The sequence below is a fragment of the Canis aureus genome, chromosome 26 (genome assembly GCF_053574225.1).
Source record: "Canis aureus isolate CA01 chromosome 26, VMU_Caureus_v.1.0, whole genome shotgun sequence".
NCBI classification, from domain to species: Eukaryota; Metazoa; Chordata; class Mammalia; order Carnivora; family Canidae; genus Canis; species Canis aureus.
The window spans coordinates 8,650,134-8,664,556 of NC_135636.1; the positions used below are offsets into that span (position 1 = coordinate 8,650,134).

The window sequence follows — 14,423 nt, forward strand, 5'->3', positions numbered from 1 at the left end:
GTACCAACACTGCCAGATCTCAAAGAGTTGAGTGAAGAAGTAAATTTCAAACATCACATATTCCTAAAGACACTATTTATATTTAAAAAAAAAAAAACTGCTACAAAATGGTAGGGTTTTTTTTCTATGAATAAATGGACTTCTTAGAAAAGTATAAAAAGTTGGTCTGGGTAGACATATACTAAAATTATTACAATGGCTATTTCTGGGGAGAGAGAAGAACCAGGCTTGGATGTGGTTCAATGGGAACTCAACTTTTAAGTGCATTATCTTAATATTTTTAGGAGGATGGTTTCCTATGTTACTAATACTATCAAGATTTTTTAAAATTTCCAGTTATAAAAGTAAGTTTCTTCTTATTAAAATATTTTATTTATTTATTCATGAAAGACAAAGAGAGAGAGAGAGGCAGAGACACAGGCAGAGGGAGAACCAGGCTCCATGCAGGAAGCCCGACATGGGACTCCATCACTGGACTCCAGGACCACACCCTGAGCTAAAGGCAGACACTCAACCACCGAGCCACCCAGGCATTCCTAAAAGTAAATTTCTATCTCCAAAATATTACAAAGCAGTCATTTTTGTTTACTATTGCAATATTATGGATCATTTTTTAAAAGCTGCCAAATGAACTTAAGTCCTTCCATTTCAAGAAGGGAAAAGGTTAGAGATTCAAGTTAAATCATTCATCCAAAACTTCAATGGAGAACAATGAGTTGCATTGTTCATTTACTCAAAAGTAAATGAATAAAATGTAGCCCCTCTTATTCTAAAGGCTCACAAATGTCAAAATCAGTATCTCTGAGCAGAAATCAAGGTGTTGGCAGGGATACACTCCATCCAGAGGCTCTAGGGGAAAGGCTGTTTCTGTGTACTCCAGCTTATAGTGACTGCCAGCATTCCTTGCCATGTGGCCACATCACTTCACTCTGTCTCTGGGGTCACAGCCTCCTCCTGTTATCTCCCCTGTCTCTCTCTTATAAGGAAACTTGTGATGGCACTTACTAGGAAGATTAAACTCAACTCTGCCAAATCAGAAATCACAGCATTTCCATCATATAATTCACTCATTCTTATTATTCCCATCTTGCCAAATGGTTCCACTATCCATCTAATTTCTGCAGTCATTTTTTATTTTTTTCCCTTTTCCATATCCCACCTTCTCCATATGAACTAAAATATCAAATTCCTTTAATTCCCCAAAATACCTCTCAGGCTCATCCATAATCATTGTTCTGATTCAGTCCCTCCTCATCTCTTTCCTGGACACTCTAGTAGAAAGTCTTCCTTTGAACTAGAACTTGAACATGGATCCCTTTCTAATTAAGGATTGCCAATGGAACATCATCAGGTATGCTGTGAATAGATTAATCTAAACTTTTGCAAGGCATGTGAGCCTTGATCGCATCACCTCAATATCCTGTTCTGCTTCATCTCCTGTCAATGCCTCACTTCATGTTCTAGCAACCCTGAATTTGTACTTTACCCTAATAAGTGATGGTTCCTAATACCTCCTTATTTTGTACATTTTGTTCCCTCTGCTAGGAAAATCTTTCTGCTTATTTACCTAGAGAGCCTCAATTAGTTTTTGAAGTTCTGACTCAAAAGCTTTTTTTCCCTGTGAATTCTAAGCTGATGTTCTCAAGACGACTTAGGTATAATTCCGCTGTGGTTCCACCACAATTTTCTAGCACTTCTCTCATTGCAAACTAATTTGTCCTGCTTATTTATCCTGCCATTAGTCAGTACTAGACTCACCAGTGTTAGACTAGGCTCCCAAAATCTAGTATATGGGAGGTACTCAATATTTACTGAATGGCTGAATGAACAGCAAGAAGTTGATGATAAAGTCCACAACAATACAAAGGAAAACACTAGGCAGCTGCATAAAAGGAGGATAAAGGGCTTTTTTCTTATTTTTCAAGGAAGCTCTACCCATCTGGACTGCAATGCAGACTCTAAGCCACACAGTATTATCAATTTGAGTTTCATGCCCTGGTAATTCCCATAACACTGTCTTGAAGTGAGACTACAGGTTTTAGCCTCCTCCAGGCTAAACTGAAGTTTGTGTCTCTAATAGGACTAGGGAAAGAAGACCATGACAAAAATCATCAGCATTATTCTTTTGTGTGAATAAGGATTGAAATAATGATGTTGATTTTTCACCCTCCCTATATTTAGTCCCTTCACTAAAGGAACTTCACTAAAGAGAATCGTCTCCCTCCAATTCTGGGCTCAGCCATATGACCTGCCTTAGGTAAGTAATATATATTAGTTCAAAGCCTAGACCTCAAGATGCCTTGTCTGTTTCTATTTGGTCTCCTGCACCTTTGTGGTCACCATAAAAACATGCCCAATCTAGCCTGCTAAAAGGATGAGAGGCACACACAGCAGAGCCAATGCCAGCCCAAATCAGCCAATAGGCAACCAACCCCAAGACATGTGAAAAGACCCAGCTAAGATCAGAAGAACTGCCTAACTAACCCCAGCTGTATCATCAAAACATGCTTATTGTGGTATGTCACTGTGGTTTTGTAGCTGTTTGTTGGCAGCATTATTGTGGTAATGGATTATTGATGCAATCACAAAAGTTAACAGAGAGAATCAACCAAATCCTGAGGCTGGCTCTTTGAAAATACTAATTAAATTGACACTGGTAAGATTAAAAAAAGGAGAAGACACAAATAAATGATGCCAGTAGTGAAACATATAAACATAAGAGACATATATAAGGTAAGATAGTAGCTATAAACCCATAAAAACATTAAATATATATGGACTAAATACTATAATTAAAAGACAGCAGTTGGCACTCTAGATCAAAAACAACAATTAAACTCTATGCTGATGGCCACGATAGCCAAACTGTGGAAGGAGCCTCGGTGTCCAACGAAAGATGAATGGATAAAGAAGATGTGGTTTATGTATACAATGGAATATTACTCAGCTATTAGAAATGACAAATACCCACCATTTGCTTCAACGTGGATGGAACTGGAGGGTATTATGCTGAGTGAAGTAAGTCAGTCGGAGAAGGACAAACATTATATGTTCTCATTCATTTGGGGAATATAAATAATAGTGAAAGGGAAAACAAGGGAAGGGAGAAGAAATGTGTGGGAAATATCAGAAAGGGAGACAGAACGTAAAGACTGCTAACTCTGGGAAACGAACTAGGGGTGGTAGAAGGGGAGGAGGGCGGGGGGTGGGAGTGAATGGGTGACGGGCACTGGGTGTTATTCTGTATGTTAGTAAATTGAACACCAATAAAAAAAAAAAAAAAAAAAAAAAAACTCTATGCTGTTTATAAGAGACACAACTAAATATAAGGAAATAGAAAGAATGAAAATAAAAGAATGGAAAAAGATATAGTATGCAATTTGAATCAAAGAAAGTAGGTATGTCCATATTAATCAGAGAAAGTAGACTGTAAGGCAAAAAAGATCACTAAAGATGAAGAGGACACTTCATAACTGATTTTCTTTAAAGTTCAAAGAAGATATCATGATTTTAAATTATATACCTAACAACACAGATTCAAAATATATAATGAAAAATGATAGGCTATGAGTAGAAATCAGTACATTCACAATCAAAGCAGGAGATTTTAACACACCTCTCATTAATTGATCAAACAAGTGATGAAGTCAATAAGGATAAAATATTGAACAACATTATTATCAAATGTAACTGATTTATATAGAATGTTGCCCCTAACAACTATAGGATATACACTCTTTTCATAGACTCGAGGAACATTTTTAAAAATTGACCATATGTTCAGCAAAGTTTAAAGAATTAAAATCACACAGGGGAAAAAAAATCACACAGGGTAGGTTCTCTGACTTCAATGCAAGTGAGCTAACACACAATAATAAAAAGATAATTAGAACATCCCAAATTGATAAAGAAAATGTCATACACACACACACACACACACACACACACAATGGAATATTATTCAACCTTGAAAAAGAAGGAAATCCTGCAATATGTAACAATATGAATAAATCTTGAATACATTATCCTAAGTGAAATAAGCCAGTCACAGAAGGACAAATACTACATGAATGCACTTATATGAGGTTTATACAATAGTCATTCATAGAAGCATAGAATAGAATGTTAGTAGCTAGGGGCTAGGAGAGGAGGTAAAGAGGAGCTGCTATCTCACAGTTATAAAGTTTCAGTTATGCAAAATGAATACGTGCTAGAGATCTGCTAAACAATACTGTACCTGTAGTTAATAAAACTGTATCGTACATTTAAAAAATTTAAGAAGATAGTTCTCATGTTAAGTATTCTAACCACAATAAAATTAAATAGAAAGATAAAAGATAGTCCCATATGTTTTTTTTTTCATTTTTATTTATTTATGATAGTCACAAAGAGAGAGAGAGAGAGAGGCAGAGACACAGGCAGAGGGAGAAGCAGGCTCCATGGACGGAGAGCCCAATGTGGGATTCGATCCCGGTCTCCAGGATCGCGCCCTGGGCCAAAGGCAGGCGCTAAACCGCTGCGCCACCCAGGGATCCCAGTCCCATATGTTTGAGAATAAATAATTATTTTAAAAACTTAGGGCCAAAAAATAAATAAATAAAAATTAAAAAATGAAAATGAAAACTTAGGGCCAGAGAGTAAAATAAAGTGAAATATCAAAAATACTGATAATGAATACATTGTATAACTTGTGAGTTTCAGCTAAATTCAGAGAAGAATATCTGTAATTTGAACAGTCATATAAGAAAAGAAAAAAAAAAAAACCCTGAAAATCAATGAGTTAAGGATCATCTTAAAGCATTGGAAAACAAACATCAAAATAAGCCCAAAAATAAAAAGGAGGAAATAAAGAACAGAAATAAAATATGTAACAAACACAAAATAGAGAGGACCAAATAAACTAATAATTGGTTCTCTGAAAAGACTAAGAAGATTGACAAATTACTAGCAAGACTGAGACAGGAGAATACACATAATCAAGGTCAGGAATTTTGAAAAAGACAGTGTCACTACAGAGCTGATGAACATTAAAAGTGTAATAGGAGGGATGCCTGGGTGGCTCAGCATGTCTACCTTTGGCTCAGGGCGTGGTCCCAGGGTCCAGGATCGAGTCTCACATTGGGCTCCTTGCAGGGAGCCTGCTTCTCCCTCTGCCTGTGTCTCTGCCTCTCTCTGTGTCTCTCATGAATAAATAAACAAAATCTTTTTTTAAAAAGTGTAATAGGAAAAAATGAAGAATGGCTTCAACTTTATCCTAAGGAATTTTAAAATGTAAAGGAAATGTACAAGTCCTTATAAAAAATTACAAACTACCAAACAAAGAAGATAGTTCTACAACAATGTAAAAAATTGAAACTGCAATCAAAAGCCTCCCCCACAAAAAGCCCACCAGGTTTAGACAGCTTCCCTGGAAAATTCTACAAAACATTTAAAGAATAAGCATCTCTAGCCTTGCCTAAACTTCCAAAAGTGGAAGGATGCTCCTCAAATTGTTTTATGAAGCCAACAGAACCTCATCTCCAAAGTGTTGCAAGGATGTTTCAAGAACTGAAAATTGCAGATTACCCCCACTCATGGAACATAGCTGTAAAAGTCCTCAACAAAACATCAGCAAAGAATCCAGCACTGCATAAAAAGAATAATGTATCAGGACATCTGGGTGGCTTAGCGGTTGACACCTGCCTTTGGCTCAGGGCATGATCCTGGAGTCCCGGGATCCAGTCCCACATAGGACTTCCTGCATGGAGCCTGCTTCTTTCTCCCTCGGCCTGTCTCTGTCTCTCTCTCTCTCTCTCTTTCTCTCTCTCTCTCTGTGTCTCTCATGAATAAATAAATAAAATCTTTTAAAAAAAAGAATAGTATATCTATTGCTAACAAAATAGTTAATGTACAAAAATTAATCAATGTAAGTCACTTCATTAACAGAATGACAAATAATCCTAAGATCAACTCACCAAATATAGAAAAGCATTTTATAGAATTCAATAAAAAAAAAAAAACATTTTTTTTTAAGAAAACATTCTTGATAAATTTCTTAGCAAACCACAAATACAGAAACTTTCTTAATCCCTTAACCGGTATTCACAAAATCATCCTTAATGGTAATATATTCAGGACTTTCCATTTCATATTAAGAACAATAAAAGGATGCCTGCTAACATTATTTCTATTCAAGGTATTAACCAGTACATGAAAAAGAAGTAAAAATAAAAACGATTGTAATATACAAAACAAAAACTTACATTATACTGAGAAAATCCAAAAAAATCTGCAGATAAATTCATAGAATTAATAAATCAGCATACAAAGGTTGTTGGATATTAAAGTCAATATCCAAAACAAACTGCATTTCTATATGACAGCAATAAACAATTTGAAAACAAAAATTTTTAAACATAGATTTCTAAAAGTGTGACAATATTCAATACCTAGGAATGGATCTAACAACAGATGTGAAAAGCATATATTGCAAAAAGTATAAAACATTATTGAAAAGAAATTAAGGACAGAAATAATTTGAGGAATATACCACATTTATAGATTAGATATTTTACTACATTGTAAAGATGTCAATCCTCCTCCACACTGATCTATAGGTTCAAAGTAATCCCATTCAAGATCTCAAATTATTATTTTTCAGGGCACCTGGGTGGCTCAGTGGGTTAAGTGTCTTGCCTTCCACTCAGGACTTATCCCAGCGTCCTGGGATGGAGCCCCCACTGGGCTCAGTGGGCAGCCTGCTTCTCCCTCTGCCTGCCACACCTCCTGCTTGTGCACTCTATCTCTAGCTCTTTCTGTGTCAAATAAATTTTTTTTAATCTTTAAAATTATTATTTTTGAGTTCTCAAGTTTATGTGGGAAATCAGATAAACTGGTTTTTAAATTTTTTTAAGATTTTTATTTTTTGAGTAATCCCTACACCCAACATGGGGCTCAAACAACCCCAAAATTAAGAGCCTCACACCCCACTGACTGAGCCAGCACAGTGCCCCATAGATAAACTGGTTTTAAAATGTTTTAAGGTGAATTTGTTTGTTATAACTATGTTACCTCCTATAGTTACTTCTGAATTCTTTATCGTTACTTTGTTTAAATAGGTTGTTAAGTATTTTTTTTTTTTTTAAGATTTTATTTATTTGAGAGAGAGAGAGAAATAGCAAGAGAGAGCATGAAGGAGGGATAGGGAGAGGGAGAAGCAGGGATCCCAACTCAGGAGCCCAACTCAGGGCTTGATCCCCAGGATCATGATCTGAGCTGAACACAGATGTTTAACCAATAGAGTCACCCAGGTGGCCCAGTAGTTATTTTTTTCACAGCAACTTGTAATTCTATAAAATTAGGTGTGCACACCTTTTAAGATATTTGACAACTTTTGGTATTTTGCCTTCCCAAAATCAAATCCTAAGTAAAATCTTGATCCTTAACTGACTTCCCAGAAGGCTCCCTGGAAAATCTCAAGGGATTTGTTCTTTTCCTTTTAAAACGAGAAATATCAAAAATCAATTAGATACATTGAATAGCATAAAAAGCACTGTCAAATAAGAAGAGATTTTTAACTCTCCCTAGGTTATATTTGTGTGGGTAAATGTTATTAATATAAAGATTTCTAGAAATTTGTCAATGTCCTCACTGTCCATGTGTCCTGGTACTGCTTTGCCTCATATTAGACACAATAATAATATAATGCTATAAACATTCCAATTATTATTTTCAAATGTAGCATGCCACAGGGACAACAAAATTTCCTTGCCAATTGTGTTAATTTCATAATGAACTCTCATAAGATCTTTAGCCACAACCAGTTACGTCTTCAACATCTGCTGATTGTTGTTGGTTGTCTTTATCTTTCCTGAAAGCTCTTACAATCAGCTACAAGCCACAGGGACAATGCCAGGTACTCTAGGGTGTAGGCTTCTGGTAGCACTGACCAACATTGAAAGCATACCACTGGACTGCAGAAGGAGTTACAGATCTCTAGTGGGCAAGCTGATGGGTTCATGAAACTACTAATCCAAGATCAAGGAGAACCAAAATTAATTACATGGTACAAAATTAACTGATTAAGGATATTACACCATTTGTTTAAAATATTGCTCCTGGATTTAAGGAACAATTCTCTTTTTACTCTTAAGGTATTTTTAACTTACAACAATTCAGATTATACTTTTGAAAACACTTTTTCTTCCCTGATTAATCCCTCCAGAATTTGGAAACTCTTATTGAGTATTCTAATTTTCATGACAATATAGTTACTTTCACAGGTTCAATAAGAATCTGTTCTCTTTGTAAACAGGACATAACTGGAAACATTAGTTTATATGACCAAGGCTTTGATTGTAACATCATATTTAAGAATGACATGTATAGAATCAAATACAACTAGATAGTCTTAAGGTAATAAGGTTGATTTTTTAAAATAAAGATTTATTTATTTATTCATGAGAGACACAGAGAGAGAGGCAGAGACATAGGCAGAGGGAGAAGCAGGCTCCCCACAGGGAGCCCGATGTGGGACTTGATCTAGAATCCCGGGATCAGGCTCTGAGCCAAAGGCAGGCACCAAACCACTGAGCCACCTAGGTATCCCAGTAAGGTTGATTTTATGGACCTAATGTTTATAAAGCCCTCTTAGGTATCTGGCACTGGCTGACGAGGTTCTCAGCATTACAGATGAGTAAGGAAGGATATTCTGGGGACTTGGAGAAGAAAGGAACTTTCCCAAATCTATAGATACTACAAATGAAATCTGGTGGTGAGTTCTTAGCTTAGCTTGGCATTCTAGCCTCAAGAAACATTTAAAGGTGTAGGGTACCTGGGTGGCTCAGTCGGTTAAGTATCTACCTTCAGCTCAGGTCATGATCCTGGAGCCCCACATCAGGCTTCTTGCTCAGGTGCAGTCTGCTGCTCCCTCTCCCTCTGCTCCTTCCCCTACTCATGCTCTTTCTCTCTCTCTCTCTCACAAATAAATAAATAAATAAATAAATTCTAAAAAGAAACATTTAAAGGTCTAATTTAAACTTTCTTATAAAATTCCAACCAAGTAGGCTCCCTGGTCCTCCCAAGTCAATAGCACATTTTCTTCTGCAATGCCAGCAGCACTCCTAAGACACAATGCTGAAGGTCAGAGAAAACAGATTTCTCAGCCATATGAGTGCCTAATCACCGATGATCCTGCTTCTTAAAAAAATATTTATTTATTCATTTCAGAGAGGAAGCATGAGTGGAAGGAGCAAAGGGAGAGGGAGAGAGAATCTAAAGCAGATGCTGACCTGAGTGCGGAGCCCAACACAGGGCTTGATTTCAAGACCCTGAGATCATGACATGAGCCAGAACAAATCATCAGCCACTTGGTGGACTGCACCACTGAGGCACTCCACCAGAGCTTCTTTTACCTCTGGCAAAGTGGATATTGTCACCATCAATGACCTCCTTCATTGACCTAAACTACACAGTCTACATGTTCCAGTATGACTCCATTCATGCATGGCAAGTTCAATGGCACAATCCATTAGCATTAAAAAACAATACAACCTTCTATATTTTCCCATTGAAACCCTAACCCTTCCCCCCATTATTAAACTGATATACATATCTTTAATTCTGGCTACTTGGTGAGCTATTCACCACTACAGAGCATTTCTGCACACACAATAAACTTTTTTTCCTATTAACCCATCTATTGTCAGTGATTTTGCAGGTCCCTGACCACTCAAACTTGAGTTGCTAGAGGAAAAGAGTTTCTTCTCAACAAATGCTTTCTATATCAAACAAGAAAAAAAGAATCAAACAACTAGAATAGGAACACCAAAATAAATTCAAAGAAATTAGGAGAAAGGAGATCATAGGAATGAAAACCAATATTAATTAATTCAAAAAGAAAGCCACAGATTTTATAGATAAATCTAAGAGCTAGCTCTTTGAAAAGATCAAACAAAAGAATCTATTTTTTTTTTTTTAAAGAGAAGGTTAAAAAGCAAAGAGGAGAAGGAAGATCTATAAACAGCTACAGTAGAGAAGAAATTGTAGGTCAAGCTCCAGACTGGGCATGGGGAAGCCAGGTCCATGTAGATCTCAATTGTCCTAGTTCGAGGTAACAGTGGTGACCGTCAGTGTGATGTCTATTTTGGCTACAAGGAGAGTCAGGAACCACTTCCCTGCAATGGGCCAGGCACCAGCCAGGATTAGAGGTACAGACAGATCCTATACAGACAGACTGACTCACTGGGGCAGCCAGAGCATTATCTACCCAAGGAGACATCTGTGGCAGCAGCAAGGGCCCATGCTAGGATGCTGGGCAGAGCAAATCTGAAATTTCACAAGGGGATTAAAATAGCATCAGTGAAGCTGCTAATTCCAAATGAGAATCAGGGCAGAATCAATATAGAGATCAGGAATGGAGAAATTATTATAGATTTCTGCACTGGCTGGAGTAAGCTAAAACAATTTTAATTTTTTACCTATAAGAGTCACTTTAATCAAGTAATCAAAGCAAACACATACCATCAGTAATGGGACAGACTGAGATAGGGTGCAATGAGAACCTAGTCCCTTTTATGATAGCCCTCCAGGTGGGCACAACTTGAATCTCATCAGGAGGAGACATCAGACAAACACAGATTCAAGTAAAATCTACAGAGGCAGGGGCCTATCATCTTAAAAAGTGTTTAGGGCATCATATTCAAGGAAAGTCAGAGGAACTGTTCCAAAATGAAAGATAACAGAGTAACTAAACGCAGTTTTTCATTCTAGACTGGATCTTTCTGCTATGAAGAATGACATTATTGGGACAAACAGAGGACCTTGAATAAGGTTTGTGGACTGTGGATTAGTTGGGAGTAACATATTCAAGTTAATTATTCAATATTGATGGATATTTGGGGTTTGTAAAGAGACTGTCCCTCTATAGGAAACTCATACTGAAGTATTCACAAGTGGCTCAGTAGGATGTCAGCATCTTATTTTCAGATGGTTCAGGAAGAAAAAAAGTACCTGCAACTTTGATGTAAATTTAAGATTGTTTTCACATTTATTATTATTTTTTAAGGATTTTATTTATTTATTCATGAGAGACAGAGAGAGAGAGAGAGAGAGAGGCAGAGACACAAGCAGGCTCCAGGCAGGGAGTCCGACGTGGGATTCGATCCCGGGTCTCCAGGATCCCTGGGCTGAAGGCGGCACTAAACCACAGAGCCACCGGGCTACATTAAAAAAAAAAAAAAAAAAAAAAAAAAAAAAAAGAGGGAGGAAATAAAAGCATTGCCCTCCTGTTACTTCTGTGACTCAGTTTGTCATTTTAATTCATTCCCTCTCAGTGTTCTTCATGGCATGTATTTCTTACAAGTATAATAAGTATTTCAGACTTCAATTTGTTTTGCATTGATTTTTTTTTTTCACATGAGATTATATCATAACCATTTCTCTTCACTCTTGTAACCTTTTAAAAGGCTGCTGCACAGCTGTCCTGTGGATATCCACAAGTTTAGCTACCCCTCTCCTGTGGGAGATTTGGGGATTCACAAACTTCTTTGCTTATTTATTTGGATATTTCTGATTGTTAATTTTTAGTATTATTATTAAGCTTAGTGAATAGTCTTGAATGTGTATCTCTATGCAGATTTAGGATTATTTCCTCAGATTTGCTAAAATTGAATTCAACAAAGAGAAACCATTTCCACACCATATTCCAGTGTATTCTATCAGCCAACCTTCATATCCGTCAGAAATTCAGAGTACTAGTTACCAAGCTCCTTGCCCAGGACAATGTATCTTAATTACAATACATATTTATAACTTAGTATGCAAAAAGGGGGAGGAAAAGATCTTGGGGTTTTATGTGCATTTCAGTTATAGGGAAGTTGAATATTTTCTCACACTTATGATAAATAATACTTTTTGCATCGTTAGCTTTGTGACCTCTTTTCTCTAAAATATTTCAAGATAGTGAAACCAGCACTCAATAAAAAAAAAAAAAGTCTTTTTTTCACATGGAATTAGACATATCTATAAAGAGAAACAGAAAATCAAGTAAATATGTTACCTATAACTTAATAATTATAATAATTACATAGAATATAGAATATTATATATATATATATAGCCCAAGATGGAGTTGTTCCTGCCTGGGATGCTCCGTCAGTAAACTGAAATATACATAATCTTCTTGTCCCTCTAAGTTCCACTTGACCAGAAAGGCACAGTCAATCCCCAAAAGCCAAACCAACTTTGGGTCTTCTCACTCCAAACAAGGCCAACTGTGTAGCCCCAGGTCATCAGATATATTTTATTTTTCTTTTCATTGTTCTTTACTCTTTATTCAATAAAAGCTTCTACTCTATTTTACAGTTCTCTGAAAGGAGAAGATCCACTTCATGAAGTGTTAAATGAAGTCTGCCTTCTTTAATCATTTTTAATAGTATGTATACGTACATGTATATGTGAATATACATATGTATATACATATATACACATATATACACTGGATGTGTGTGTATATGTGTATATATACATATATGTATATATTTGGGGTTTGTAAAGGAGACTGTCCCTCTATAGGAAACTCATACTGAAGTATTCACAAGTGGCTCAGTAGGATGTCAGCATCTTATTTTCAGATGGTTCAGGAAGAAAAAAAGTACTTGTAAGTTTTATGTAAATTTAAGATTGTTTTCACATTTATTATTATTTTTTAAAGATTTTATTTATTTATTCATGACAGACATATGTATATATAGAGACATATGTATATATATACACATTTGTATTCTAATAATTTTTAAAAACTCTTACATGAAATGATGCTTTTTAAAAAAAAAATCTGATCTTCTAAAGTTGATTCAAAAGAAATAGAAAATCAGAATATATTAATAACTTTGAAGTGGAACGTTGTCAAAGATAACCCTGAAGTCAGAGCCAGCTTCCAAGATGATTGTCCCAGGTCTTCCACTAAGCTAGCTATGTATTCCTAGAAGACTGAAAACACCAAAAGACAGAGCAATATGCAGTGGAGAAAAGGCTTGCAGCCCAGTAGAAAAAAAAAAGGGCTTCATGCTGGGCTTAGAATTAATATATTTTCCTTTGTTTGTTATTTACAAAGACTGTGATTTTTAGTAATTGCTTCCTTAGTTGCTTTCTCAGATTAAATTTGGTCCATGATACTTTAAGAGTTGTCAAAAAACCCTGTGTAAACAGACACAGAACTCACAGTGACCCCAGGGCAATGGGTGCAGCCCAACCGGCAGCCAATTTAATCAAGTGGGAATTCAGAGTATTCACTGCAAGCAATTGATTTTCAAGAGAAAAGTCAGCATGATCAAACAGCCTGTTGGGATGAAAATCCCCTGAATCACCCCATCACTGTGTTTTCTACCAACTAACTCCTGACTCCATATAGAGTAATAGCCAAATTACTATAATTATCCTGCAACACAAGTGGCATATCAACATTATTTTAAATGTGGATTTTTTGCATAATCTTTCATTATTATCATTCATCCTCCCATTTGGAAATGGCAAACAACAACAAACTGTGATCTACCCCCAAAAGAAGAAAGGTCACCAAAGAGAACAAATAAAAGGGCTATTTACATGTGAATATACTAAGAGAGATGTGTTTTACAGTCAAATACACTCTTGAAATTCATTAAATGCCTTCTTTCCTGCATTATAAATATGGGCAAAACAGACATCACCTACTGAGAAAATAATCCCAGCACATAATGATCATAACCAACATAAATAAAGCCACTTTTCTTTCAAAGACCTCAGGCCCTATATAAAAATGTGTGTGTATTTCTACAATCGTGAAATTCTGGCTGGTAGCAAGCATGCCAACCAGTCATAACACATGTCCTTCCTGGTGCTGAACAGGAGAGTATGAATGGTCCCCAGTCATCTTGCTCTCTGCAAAATAATTCGTTGCCATCATTCGTTGCTGCTATTTTTAAGAGCATTCGAAAGGATGCAGAAACCAGTACTTAAGATGGAAAATCACCAACAGGTTTTGTTAAATACAGCTGACCGTTGGAAAGGGGTTTGAACTGCACAGGTCCAGGTACACATGGATTTATATATATAATATATATATACACACACAGTGCAGTGCTATAAACATATTTTCCTTACAATTTTAATAACTCTTTTCTCTAGTTTACTTTATTGTAAGAGTCTAGTATATAATACATACAACATACAAAACGTGTTAATTGACTGTTTATTATTGGGAAGGCTTCTGGTCAACAGTAGGCTATCAGTAGCTAAGTTTCCCCAGTTGGGGGAGGGTGCACAAGGCCCCTCAACACCATGTTGTTCAAAGACCAACTGTAATGAAAAGGCTCACCAAGACTTTTGAGGCAGTGTCCCTAACAACAATACTGATTTCGAGTCTGCATCATCTTCTTCCTGGCATGTTAGCAGTTCAAAGGCTC

General features: G+C 36.3%; 1 protein-coding gene across 9 annotated transcripts in view; it reads right to left on the reverse strand.

Moving 5' to 3' along the window:
* The window catches only part of CFAP61 (cilia and flagella associated protein 61), a 276,395-nt gene that overhangs the window by 202,038 nt on the left and 59,934 nt on the right, over nucleotides 1–14,423 (reverse strand). The window lies entirely within an intron of this gene.